Source organism: Adiantum capillus-veneris, chromosome 20 (genome assembly GCF_014529385.1).
Source record: "Adiantum capillus-veneris isolate H3 chromosome 20, ASM1452938v2, whole genome shotgun sequence".
NCBI classification, from domain to species: domain Eukaryota; kingdom Viridiplantae; phylum Streptophyta; class Polypodiopsida; order Polypodiales; family Pteridaceae; genus Adiantum; species Adiantum capillus-veneris.
In genome coordinates, this window is record NC_140950.1 from 42041111 (window position 1) to 42054056 (window position 12946).

Here is a 12946-nt window from a genome sequence, read left to right on the forward strand (position 1 = left end):
GAAAATAGAGTTTAATTGTAAAAAATGCCAATTACTTTGAAAAAAATCCTTTTGGATCTATCCTGAAGGGAATTTTGTATGCCTATGAAAATGATTTTTCTCGAACACTACAAAAAACAACAGTTTTCTTTTGAAGCATATGAAGCCTTTATATGGGAATTGCCCCATTTGGTATTGCTGTAGATGACTGCAAATTTGATAGCCCATGTTTGGTCGTACAAGCCTGGTCAATGCACTTAAGCATCCCATGTTGGCGCGGTATGTCTTATAGCAGAAAATGGAAATTCGTCTGATAGATTGTTTGGCCGTGCAAGCCTGGTCAGTACCCTAAAAAACGGCCCTTAAGACAACTCAGCTATAGGCCCCATAACAACGGCCCTTCAATATCTACGTGAGTGCCCACGGCCCGTAGGCACAAGTGTCCGTTGTTGTTAATGGAGCTGTTGCATTTTTCATCGTGGTGGCAGGCTATCCGGTGATGGGGCATGCATGACTAACACGAGAGGGATTAAAAAACATCTGCAAGATTTCCAAGGAGGAGACCGCGTGTAGCTACGATAGAATAACATAGAATAAGGTTCTCTTTGGAAATTGACGGGCATGGGAGTTTTTGTGCGACGTGGGCTCTGTTTGGAAACTAAGGAGCACGGAAGGACATGTGCGACCTGGGCTGCCTTTGGAAGTTGACGACCAAAAGTTAACAAGGGTATCAAGCATCCCGCATCGGTGCGATATGTCTTATTGCAGAAAACAGCACTTCAACTTTGAAGCCTTGTCAATGCACTTAAGCATCCCGCATCGGCGTGCTATGTCTTGTAGCAGAAAACTTGGTAATTTGTTTGATAAACTGTCTGGCTGTACAAGCCTGGTCAGTAGAAAGGCCATCAAGAGGGCTCCTGTATAGGCCCAATAACTGTGGCCCTTCAATATCTACGTGAGCACCCATGGCCCAATACCATCTCATCTACCTAAAAATCCCGCTTGCAGGAAAATTGATGCAGGTGAACCGCTACAAATTTGTTAATAGAGCTTTCGCATTTTGCACCGGTGGTTGCAGGTTATCAGGTGATGGGGCATGCATGACAAAACCAAGGGGAGGTGGAAAAACACCTACAGGAATTCTTATAAGTAGGCAACTTGGTGCAGGTTTGAGAGTGAGGTGCGAGTGGGCTCTGTTCGGAAGCTGATGGGCACGGAAGTGCTTGTGCGACGTGGGCTCTCCTTTGATACCTTGCTCTCTCTTGGAAGCTGACGACCAAGGTATTAAGCATCCCGCGTTGGCGCGGTATGCCTTATTGGCAATTCAACTTTGATGCAAATCGGATATACCATGTCTGGTCGTTCAAGCCTGGTCAATGCCCTTAAGCATCCCGCGTCGGTGCGGTATGCTCTATAGCAAAAAAACGGTAGTTCTACTTGCAACCTAAATGCATTGCCCTATGTAAGACCCTGCAAAAAACGTAAGAAAATAAAACCCAATAAAGGGCATTTCCTTGTGTATTACTTGTAGGCGCGGTATTAGAAATGGTAGCTCGCCTTGTTTAGAAAGGGCTTTGCCCTATCTAGTACCTGCAAAAATTGGATGAGACTCAAACCGCAGATCTATTTTGCTACTAAAGATAATTAATCTTGATTCTTCACAGTGTCTACCCTGCAAAAATTTCTAACAGTGTGGGAGATTGCCCTAAGTAGTATCGTGTCGGCACGGGAGTGTTATGGGCAGGAGATGGGGAGTTGCAACTCAGAATTTTCAAGGAAACATATTTTAAAATGGGATGTTTTCTACAATGTCTATGAACTCTATGTCGGAGTGGGAAGATCAAGTGAAAAAAATATCCAGTCTGATCGAGTTCGCTCATGATGCATATAATCATGCCTCAAATGGGATATTTCCCTAATCAGTACCGCGTCAGAATGGGAGGGTTAAGGGTAGAAAATATTATGCCCATGTGAAATTGCAATTCTCACATGGGCATGAACCAGTCTGCACGATAGGGTTAATAGGTTGTCTATTGAGCTTGGAAAGGAAAAAAATGCTTTTTGTTTCAATTATAAGACATGGTTCTATGGTGTACTACATTTGCGTGGTATAGGTTACTGCATGGCCTCACTCTATTGCTATGCTCTTGAGCTACTTGACCTGCACATGAAGGGAATCAGAATAGTTTATAGTTTGAGTGCCTTAATGTACCAACATAATGATCATGACACTTCCCTAAATGGTTCCACGCCAATGGAGGATGCATAAGGGCAATGTCCATGTGAAGACAAGTAATGGAATCCTCAATGGTATCATAGGCTTAGAGTTATTGTCTTGCTCTAGGATGTACAAATCAAGTTTTGTCTAAGATTTAATGAATGTTATAATCCTTTTTTTCTTTCAATAATCGACTCTATCTATTGCAAGTCCTTCCTGGACGCTGCCCTTATCGATCCCGTGTCAGCATAGGACAGTTAAGGGCAATGTCCAAGTGGATAGCTTGATTGAGCCAAAAGCTTGGTATATTGAAACTCAAGGAGACAAATACATTGCCATGTCTAGAGCTGAGAAAAAAATATGTATTTATACGTGAATGCTTTATTCCAATGTATAAAAGTAGCCATCACTATTGGGTGAATTGTGTATATTTAATTGAAATTTTATTGGGTGCTGCCATTTTTACTTTTTATCTGGCATCTACTATTGAATGACAGTTATGATAGCATATATCCACCCAGTATGCATCATCAATAACAATGGGAGCTAGATCATTGTCCTTGGTGGATAGACATGGATCAGAATTATCTGCTTGTTCATGAGAGATGCATCCATAGTGCATGGAGGACAACAAATTCCTCCAAAACTCCTGACACCCTAGGTGGAGATACACATAGGGAGACTCAACATGATAGTAGACCCGACCATACTTGTGAGTGCCTTTCAATGATTTTTTTAATGAATATAGATACAACACAATCTTTCTTAAATTTATGTGTGAACATAAAGTAAAAGATTAACTAATCTTAGTCCATATTCTATATTGTTTGTGGTTTGCTTTTATTATGAGGGTTTTCACTAATTACAATGTTATTTATGTATAGTATTTTGTATGCGCATATAATGTATGATTTATGATTCTTATCAAAGGTTTACAAATCTTGGTGATGTTTATATATATTTTTTGGCTTATTGATCCGTATGGTCGGGATAATTTCATGATAGCTTTGATGACCAAAAACAAAGAAAAGTAGCATGAGATAGAGGAGGAGCCCGACATGACATATGTGTCAATAAAAGAATAGTGTTAGCTAAACTCACAAAGGTTTATTAATCTCGTTGTGCTTTTTGTATAGACTTTTCTATGAACCTATGACTTTCTAATTTCATCATTTCTTCCATGTCATTGGCACACATGGCTTGCATTGTTTGGTACTATATGTATTCATGGTAAAGTATCATGCTTTTTTCTTCATGAAACAAAATGCACAAATTATTTTGTTTTAAAGATATGATGTTAGTTAGTGTTCACTAAAGTGTTACTCTTGACTTGGATACGGCAACAAATAATTTCTTCTCTTATAGTCTCTCTCTCTCTCTCTCTCATTTTGCATATGAAAGAATGTGTTCAACAATGAGGATTGTGATTCATGGTACATTATCATGTTTTGTACCTGATGGTACCAAATGTGAAAGTTGCTTTGTTGTTAAGAAATGATATAAGTTAGTGTTCACTAGAGTGTAGCTCTTGATTTATATCAAGACAAAAAATAATTCTTTCTTCTACGGCCTCTCTCTCTCTCTCTCTCTCTCTCTCTCTCTCTCTCTCTCTCTCTCTCTATGTTTCACATGAATTTTGCTCGGTTTTTGTGTTCGCTCGGTAAAGTTTTCTCAGTGCTTGGTAAGACTCATATTGAGCTTCTTTGATATGAATTGTAAGATCTTTGTGAATTCAAATAACTATTGTGTAAGATGAATAGCAGATGGATTCTTGACTTGATGGTGTTTGTGGATATCCTGTTTGGGATGTTGACGACATAATTAGAAAAGAATGGAGTGTGACAGGTGGAGGCATGAAAAATGTTATTATAGGTTGATTTGTACTCCGAGTAGCTTGAATAAGCTTTTCCAAAAGCTAGAGATGAATTGTGGGCCTCGATCAAAAACTATGTCATACGGTAATCCGTGATAACTATAGATATGTTCTAGAAAGAGTTTGGTCGTACCTTCGTTGGTGATGGTTTTAGTGGTTGGAATGAAGTGTGTCATTTTTGTAAACCAATCCCCGGGAGTCAAATCCTTGTGACAAGGGTAGCTCTACAATGAAATCCATGGAGATGGATGACCATGCTTGCTTGGAATGGGCAAGGGATGGAGTAACCCATGAGGATGATGACGAGGGGACGTTGATCTATTGCAAGTGTCACAAGTGCCTACATTCTCCTTGACAAGCTTCCACATTTGAGGCCACCAAAAGTCACGGGAGAGAAGGTCAATTGTCTTATTAACCCCAAAATGCCCTGCTGCTGATGGAAGATCATACCATTGCTAAAGTACCTTCAAGCGTGTTGGTCCGGGATGAATATAGCAAAGACCCTTATAGTAAGTTAGTCCGTCAATTTCTTGAAAGTCCTCATTAGCCTCTTTTCCTTGTAGTTGTTGTCTAATATTCTGAGCAAGTGGGTCTTTGGCATTTTGTGTCTTTGCCTTAGAAAGAAAAGTAGAATCTTCAAGAGCTTGGCTCATGGTGGCGTTTATCTTAAGCTCCCCATGTTTCAAAATCACTTACTCTTCTTGATCAAATGCTTCAACCCCTTCTCTAGGTGCATGGTACCATCTTCTTGATAAAACATTTGGCTTACCTTGTTGACGTCTAGGCCTATAAAAGATAAAAAAATCAAACCTTGATAGGATGCCACTCCACCTGGCTTGGAGACAATTCAAGAAGCGGGATACCATGAAGTATTCTAAATTCTTGTGATCTATATAGACTGCGATCTTATGAGGAGCTCCTTCAAGTAGGTGACACCAAGTGTTGAAGGAGTCAATGATTACTAAGAGCTCTTTGTCATGGATTTCATAATTGATTTTTGCAGCTGAGAACTTGCAGAATGGAAGGCCATTGGATGTACTCGACCATCCTCTCCTACTTGGATAGAATAGCACCAAGGGAAAAATTTGAAGCATCTGTTTCTAGGATAAAAGGCTTTGTAGGATCTGCTTAAATTAGAATGGGTGTGGTCGTAAAAGTTTTCTTGAGAACGAAAAGCTTTCGTGGACTTTGAGTCCCAGACAAACTTATTATGGCTTGTCAACCTTGTGAGTGATGTAACCACCTTGGAGTATCCATGTATGATAGAAATTTGCAAATCCGAGGAAACATTGAACATCTCTTACCGAGGTGGGTGACTCCCAATCAAGGATGGTTGGAACCTTCTTTAGATCCATGGAGATTCCCTTTTTAGAGATAACATAACCAAGAAATTCCACCTTAGATTGATGAAAAGAGCACTTCTCCAAGTTTGCATATAACCCTGATGCACGAAGCTTTTCAAGCACTAATCGTACATGATGCTCATGCTCTTCTTGATCCTTGGAAAATATCAAGATATCATCCAAGTATATTACCACAAAATATTCCAAATACTTCTGAAAGATGTTGTTCATTAAATGTTGAAAAATTGCTCGGGCATTTGTGAGACCAAATGGCATGATGGTATATTCAAAGTGGACATATCTTGTGTGAAAGGCTGTCTTCCATTCATCACCTTCTTTGATTTTGACTAGGTTGTAAGCACCACAAAGGTCTATTTTTGTAAATAGTTTTGCCTCGCCAAGGTGCTCAAGAAGCTCTGGGATCAAGGGAAGGGGATAGCGATTCTTGACAGTGATCTTGTTTAGGCCCCTATAATCCATGCACATCCGGAGAGTTCCGTCCTTCTTTTTTACAAATAGTGTTGGAACTCCTGTTGGGGACTTTGAATGTCGTACGAACCCCTTAGCAAGATTCTCATCAATTTTTTTCATAATTCTACCAATTTATCTTGAGATAGCTTATATATTGGGCCAAAAGGGGGTTGGGTTCCCTCCTGAAGCTCTATAGCACAATCATAGGGTTGATGCTCTCGTAAGAGGTCTGTATTCTTCTTCTCAAAAACATCACTGTAATCTTGATATTTACGTGGCAATGCCATCATGATTTTTGTTGTCGACGTGTCGATTGGTGTTGCAAATATGAGGAAAGCTAGATACTTTTTGTGTACACGCATGAAGAGCTTGGCTCTAAGATATATAGGCCTATTATGCCTTCCCTTCATTTTTTGAACTTTTGTGGTTCAATTCTTTGAGCCCTCCAGTCGATGTTAGGATTATGTAATTCAAGACACCGTAGCCCAATAATAATTGGACTGCTTGGTCTTTGTATAATATTGAATGCTATTGTTGAAACATGCTCCTTCAATGTTACTTCTATGGGGCGAGTTTCATACTTGACATCCCATGAAGCGAGGGGACGACCATCAATGACTTCTACAGTTGCTGGATTAGACTTCTCCACAAGTGGTATGCCTTGTTCTTTTGCAAATTCTTTGTCCATGAAGCACACCGTTGCATCTGAATCTAGTAATTATTCACAATCCATGTGCCTACCCGGCATATGGATCTTGACTGGTAGCATAAAACTTGAAGTGGAATCAGCGGGAAGAAAGAGACCTTCTTTTGCTTGTCTTTTGTCCAACTGGGTGGTCTCTATTGGGGTGGACGTCCATCACGTTGAGGCCCTTGCACCATGAACCTTCATCCTTCTCTTCCTTGGACAATGTTAAACAATGTGCCCCTGCTCTCTACAATAACATACCTAAGCCATTAATGCGTCACCTTTGCTTCTCCTGGGCTAAGAGAGGTTGAAGCCGTGCTAAATCAATTTACATGGACTCAATGCTTGATTCATGTCCCTGTTGAGGTGTGTATCCATTATGTGTCACTTTTTTTTGGGATCGCACTGGTGCCCCAAGACGCCTCTCTTTTTGTCTCTCAAATAGTCGATTATCACAATCTAGCAATACAATAGTAAATTGGACAATACCTTTCAGAATACATTTCAAATCAAATGGGAAGGTCCTTTTACTGTTGTAAACAAGTTTGAAAATGGCACATATCAATTGGCAAACTTGAATGGTGCACAACATAAGTATCGTGTCAATGGTTATAGATTGAAGAAATATATGGCATGTTTGATGACAGTTGTGACTGATGAAATGTTGTCAATAGAAGAAGACAATGTGGAAACATCTGAAAATATGGATGAGATTTTTGGGGATGAGATGCAACAGTTGTTCACCCTCGAGACCTCTGCTTGTCATGAATGATCAAGAAGGCTAGGGGGGGTTGGCAAGCTATGGCAGGCATTTTTTGGATGAAGGTAAAGTCACTAATCCATGCTAAAAAGCTTGCTCACTAGCGTAGAGTACATAGATGTACATAATTCTTTGAGTTTTCAGAGTGCTCTTGTAAAAATATGTATAAAGTCTTGATTCTGCTTAGTCCTTTGCAAGAGTTTTGGGTTGGTTGAACTCTTAAAAGGTGGTTTTCAATGAGTACTTTCAATCATGCTTGACAGCCGGTGAATCGGACTCATACATCATAAGTTACATGCATTGGAAGTGGGTGGTTCCTTACTTATAAAGTGGGTGCGGATGCATGCAAGGAAAGTCAAGTGGGCTGATTTGATGGATTTAATTAGAAAAGGTGTGGCCGAGGATTTGTGGAAATAGCCGAGGTGATAAGCTCTAAACCGGGCTTTACAATGTCGCGTTCGGTGCTCGGAGTCGCCCACCACGCATCCGCCAAGATTGCTCGGTGTGGGGAGCAAAATAGAAAATTTATTCGCTTAAGTGGGGAGGTGGGATGATGGTGCCAAGTGGTAATGGAGTAATCCCACATGGGGGTAGCAAGTGGAAATTGGAGGGTATAAGGGGGGGAGTGGATACCCCCTAAGGGTGTATCAAAGGAGCAAATGAAGCCTCCTTGCCTCTCTAATGAGGGATCATGGGTGTTGGCGGAGAGAGGGGGCACCCTTTAACAATTCCCACTGATGCCTAGGCGCCTGGCCACCTTTTTGGTCCACTGGACATCTCCCTTCCCCACTTGCCTTGGTCATAAAGTGACCTTTAACTCATTTTTCACCCAAAAAGGGCCTAAAATGGACCAATTAAAAGGTGCCCAAAGGGAGAAATGATGTCGGCTAAGAGGAGAGAGAAAATCCCTTGGGATAAGAGTCAAAAAAATCCCCTTTTAATAGCTGCAATTCCCTACACACCTTTTTTCCTAACAAAGACTAGCTTTTTTGGAGCTTTTGAGAGATACCCCAACTTCAAAAGCTTGTAACTCTCTCGTCTGTTGTCAAAATCAAACATATGGATACTCTATAGAGGTCTACACAACACGGGATTCATCTTTATGGTCTTGTTTTTCATCAATTTCAATCATGGTTTGGGTTAGGGTTGTTTCCCACCCAACTTTACAGGTGTTCGATATAAGTGTTTTCCGCAGCTTTATGGTGTTTCCTTTTGACCGTCTGGTAAGCGCAAGGCTATAGAGGTTTTCGTTTTCCTTCTTGTTTGCATGCCAACAATGTATAATACAACTTAGCATACCTACATACATGCACACACACACACACACTCCTAAGTACTGATACAGTGATAGCTCTACACCTGACCTGATCAGCTTACAAACAATCTCTCACTGCTTGATAGAGTCGGGGATTTTTTTCCCGACCAAAATAGTTAGCCACCAACTCTAAAAATTGGTTCCCCTCATAGGAATGGACCCTTGAATGGGTGCACAATATAAATTCATTAAATACTATGTATACATAGCAATCCACAAAATTCACGATCCTTTCTTACAAAAATAAGATTCTCCCCTTAGGACATGCACTTAATCTCTTTCGGGTAAGTCTCGTGACTAGAGAGATCAACCTCCTCTAGTAAAAACTACGTGTAGGTTTTTTACCAACCCCCAAATGGGACGCATGGTATATTCATATTACATCTTTAAACATTTGTTGGTGACTGTGCACTTTATACCCCACTCCCTGCCTCACGCTCATTATCCTTTCTCTGTTGTACATGCGATCATTGGGCTCCAAAACCCTCTCCCACTGGATCTCTCTTGGCAACTACCACTTGGAGCATAAACCTTGGGATTCTAACCTACTAATGACAAACCTTGGAGAGGATCTTCCTTGCTGGCACTACTTGTTGGTATAATTGCAATTCCCACCTCTCTCAATTTTACCACCACAATATATGCTACACAATTTGTAAGGCCCCCATATGAGGAGAAGCCAATGGTGCACATATATTTGGTGGATTCCAGCTTTGCACGCTGATGAGATCTCTATTTGTGATCGTGGATGGTACAGAGAAAATTTAGGGCCAACTATTCCTTTCGCCAAAATATCTTGGCTAGACGGTGACTGAAATACAATCGAGAAAAGGCCGTTCAATGACCGGTGGCATGTTGTCCATGGTCTTTTGCCGAGGGTCGGTGGTCGATTTCTTGGAGGACTTGTCTACCCAAAAGCGGCTACACATGGGTGAATGGGAGACTCCTACTTGGACCTAGTTACACAAAAGTGGCCACACACATGGACACATGGCCAAGTTCTACTTGGACTTGGCTATCTAAGGGCAGCCATAAATGGGCGTTTAGAGTCTCCCTTATATCTATATAAGGAGGCCTTATCATTATTAATTTGGTAGAGTAGTGTGCACACTTGATGCACACAACACATCCTTGTTGAAGGATTGTTAGTCCCTTGTATTCCTACTTGCTCTAGATGTCTAAATCACCATCTAAGCTCTCCCTTGAGAGTGCATGGGTGGATGACGCCATCACTTTGTAATAGTGTGCTAATCTAAATTTTTTTGATTTTCCACTAATTTACTTTGCATCATATCTCTCTCTACTCTCCTTGCTACTAGATCCTTATTGTATTTCGCGTTTCTATCATGGTATCAGAGCACCACATGCTCGTAGCTAAGGAAGTACGAGAAGTACTTGTATTACTTTTCATAATTAATTATATCGGAGTCTTCAAGTGTTGTCGTTGGTACTACTCCACTTTGCATTCATCCATCAACATTCACCGAAGGAAAGCTTAATGGCACCAACTACATATTGTGGAAATTCAATTTTTTTGCAATTCTAGATTCATATGAATTGATAAATACGGTGTTGGTGCCAGATGGTGCAGATCCAAAGCCCACTGCAACAAATGATCCGACAACTCCAAGCGTTGTAATTCCCTTGGATGCTACGCTTCTACATGCCTAAAACAGAAGGAATGCATATGCATTATGCGCCATTGTCATGTGTGTAAGTGATTCTATCCTCACTTTGGTTCAACATACCATTAAAGCACAGGAAGCTTGGAACATATTGGCTCGCCCATATGAGACGCACAATCATACCAGAGTTCAAAATCTGGAAAATCAGCTTGCTGCTAAGAAACTTGCTGACGAAGGTGGGGGTCTTTATAAAGAGGATTACGGACCTCCAAGATCAATTATATGTCGTTGGTGTGGCTATTTCTCTCGAAGATTTAGCTCGGTGCTCCATTCACATACTTCTGGCAAGATATGGTGGTCTTGTTACGGCACTCAACACTCAGGTTCATCCGACCTCTCTTATGTTTGAATAATTGAGTGCATTCTTGCTTGAAGATGAGCTTCGACTCAAGACTAGGGATGGTGGAGGTGATGTTGCCTTCATAGCCAATGCAAAAGGCAAGGGGACCACGTCAAAATCTTCTAATAACAAGCCCAAGAAGAGGAAATTTTTAGGTAGCTTTTTTTACTTTGACAAGAAGGGTCATGTTCTAAAGACTGCAAAAAGAAGAAAGAAGATGAGAAGAATGGCACCATGAAAGCTTCTTGGAAGGAAAGAGAATCCGCCAACAATATTGAGATAGACCTTGAAATATGGGCCGTCATAGAAGAGGTATACTCATTAGCACAAACTCCGCTTGTTGATGGTTCTTGGATTCTAGATAGTGGTGCATCCTGACATATTAGTAAGAAAGACTGGTATAGTTCCTGGAAGCCTCTACAATAACCCATAAGTGTAATTGTTGGGAATAATTCCAAATGTCTAGCTGAAGGGTGTGGAACAATTTCTTTTTTAACAGCTACAGGTTAAACTAAAGAGATCCCTAATGTGTTGTACGTGCCTCAAATCAAGAAGAATTTGTTCTCCATTGATGTGATCACTGATCATGATCTTGAAGTCCGTTTCAAGAAAAGTGGAGCAAAAATCTTGGATTGTAAAGGCAACATAGTGGGAAAAGGGGGTAAGGTGCAACAACCTCTACAAACTTTTTGCACTTACAGTCACTACATCAAACGGTACAACTCAATTATGACGTGAGAGATTTGGTCACTTAAGCATTGTTGTGCTAAAAGAGATGCAAAATTTTGGGATTGTGGCTCACATGCCTCAAATCTCAGACATGAATGAATTTTGTGAAGCTTGCATGATGGGCAAGCAACAAAGAAAGGCATTTCCACAAGAGAGTAGTAATCGAGCTTAGTCTCTTCTAGAAATTGGTACACATAGATCTTTGTGGTAAAATGTCTACATCCGCTTTGGGTTGATCTTTCTACTTTTTGCTATTAGTCAATGACTTTAGTAGAAAGAGGTAGGTGTATTTCGTTCGTGAGAAGTCTGAAGCTTTTGGAAGTTTAAAATGTGGCAAAATCTTGTAGAAAATGAAACAGGAAAGAAGGTAAATAAACTTTGCACAGATCAAGGAGGAGAATTCATCTCAAATCAATTCAACAACTACTGTAACAAGCAATATGGCATAAAACGTCACCTTACTACAACTTACACAGCACAACAAAATGGAGTGTGTTTTTTTTGGAGCTTCTGATTTGAGCTTTTGAAATGAAAACCATTTTTGCGAGCCTTTGGACAATAGAATTGGATCATTTTCTAACAACACAAAAAGGTTAACCAACAAAATAGACATTACTCATACAATACATACCAAAAAATAGGTATATGTTTCCAAAAGTCCCAACTTTGAGCTTGAATATCTAGCAAGATATGAACCACTAAGTATACCTCTATAACAAGAAGGTATTCAAAAAAGACTTCAAAGGGTGAAGAGAAGTAATTTCTACAAACAAAATGGGGTATAATTTCTTTCTTAAAATTTGCATCTAAGCAGTTACAACACACGTCATTATGAAAATGTAGCAATACATGGCATGCATTCATATTGCTAACAATTATTGGCAAAAAAAAAATCATATAATCGCCATCAATGTTTAGGTCCACTACAATTTCAACACAGAGATTGCGGTGTCCACCCAAGCAATCCCATGCAAGCTCCCACCCAGCTTCTTGACGTTGATGTTTTTAGTGCCACTACTATGGGGCCATATTCCAAATTGCAGACATCGAAGAACACCCACTTGGTGTCTACATCCTTCGTCATGATGAATCAAATCTTCTTAACCCTACTCAATTCCTTGATGTGTCTACCTGTGATGAGGCCCTCCTGTCCAACCACCCTACTCCTGAGGTCCAACCAGCTCAAGCATGGCCTGTTTTACAGGTAGTGCTTACCCAGTCAACCATAACCTTTCTGCTCCAGTTATCACCTCGATCCAAGCCATCCACCCTACCCGACCCCTTGCATGCACTGCCAACCTTCCATGAGACGCGGTTGATAGCACCACCAAAGCCTTCCTTGACGCAACCGAGCAAGATATAGGCCAAGCTCTTGTGAAGACTCTCATTTGCTTGCTCTCAATGCAGCCAAGCTTGCATCCACTCAAGGCTACCAAAATACCTCTTTTTGATGCCAACACCCAATCTCAACAAGTAAGGGACTGATCAGGAGCACACAAGGGCTCGCCAAGGGTGAGTCTCTCCAGGAACAATACTTCATGGGTC